Raw genomic sequence first — 1,100 nt, 5'->3', positions numbered from 1 at the left:
CCCTGCCCACACAAGCCCCACCCACATAAACCCTGCCCACATAAACCCCTCCCACACAAGCTCCACCCACATAAACCCTGCCCACACAAACCCCACCAAAGCCCACCCACATAAACCCCACCGAAGCCCCGCCCACACAAGCCCCGCCCACACACGCCCCACCCACACACGCCCCGCCCACATAAGCCCCACCCCCCTCATCCCCCTGTGCGCCCCCACCTTTGACCCACCACCTCCCTCATCCCACCCCCACCCTTTCCCACACACACACATGGGGAGGGGAGGGGTGGGATGAGGGGGTGATGGGTCATTGGGGGAGCACACCTACCCCCCCCCACCCCCCCTCCCTCTCCTTCATGTCTTGATCCTTTTTTTGAAATTCAAAATCAAGTAATTGTAAACAAAACAAATATAATTAATCAAAATTGAAAATATTAAATATTCATTTGCGAGAATGTATAATCTTTCCCAGCAATCTTCTTTAGATGTCTTGTGATTTCGAAACTCAGACACCATATTCTGTTTTGAAACAAAAAGTGGATAATAATTAGGTTTTATAAAGATAATTACATGGTAATATGAGTAAGCCTAGTGTTGGTTCTAAGTTCAAGCCTCGTTGACCACTGAATTAACACACCAGGAGGCCGACTCAGCCTGTCATCCTTCCAAGGCCAATAAAATGAATTCCAGTGTACTGACAAAACCGCGTCCAAACTAATGATGCAACCAACATAAGGCGACATTCCAAAGAGAGAGTGATATTAATAAACAAATAACTAAATAATAATTCAGAAACATTTACCTCCAGAAAATCATGTGTTGTACCAGATTGCTTCAATGTTGTGTGATCGAGCTGAAAAAAAAAAAAATAACGAGTCAAGGGTATAGATGGAGAGACAGACAGAGAGAGGTAGGTAGAAAGACAGACAGAGAGAGATACAAAGAGACAGACAGGGAGAGATAGAGAGAGACAAACAGACAGGGAAAGAGACACACACACACACACACACACACACACACACACACACACACACACACACACACACACACACACACACACACACACACACGTGTCTCACCATTGGTTTAATTCATTCGAG

At 46.1% G+C, this 1,100-nt stretch overlaps 1 long non-coding RNA gene across 1 annotated transcript in view; it reads right to left on the bottom strand.

The window, feature by feature from the left end:
* Nucleotides 1-351: 351 nt before the first annotated feature.
* Nucleotides 352-1,100, bottom strand: part of LOC147013665 (uncharacterized) — a 2,077-nt gene continuing 1,328 nt past the window's right edge. The window contains exons 2-4 of the long non-coding RNA XR_015050472.1: nucleotides 1,080-1,100; nucleotides 803-853; nucleotides 352-519 (exon numbers count right to left, since the gene is read on the bottom strand). The exon at nucleotides 1,080-1,100 is cut by the window's right edge and continues 138 nt beyond it. This is a non-coding gene — a long non-coding RNA (uncharacterized LOC147013665). The remainder of the gene's footprint in view (nucleotides 520-802; nucleotides 854-1,079) is intronic.

This window comes from Eptatretus burgeri, chromosome 13, assembly GCF_056783735.1.
Source record: "Eptatretus burgeri isolate ZD-2024b chromosome 13, Ebu_testis_v1, whole genome shotgun sequence".
NCBI lineage: Eukaryota > Metazoa > Chordata > Myxini > Myxiniformes > Myxinidae > Eptatretus > Eptatretus burgeri.
This window is presented reverse-complemented; position numbering and strand designations above follow the sequence as displayed.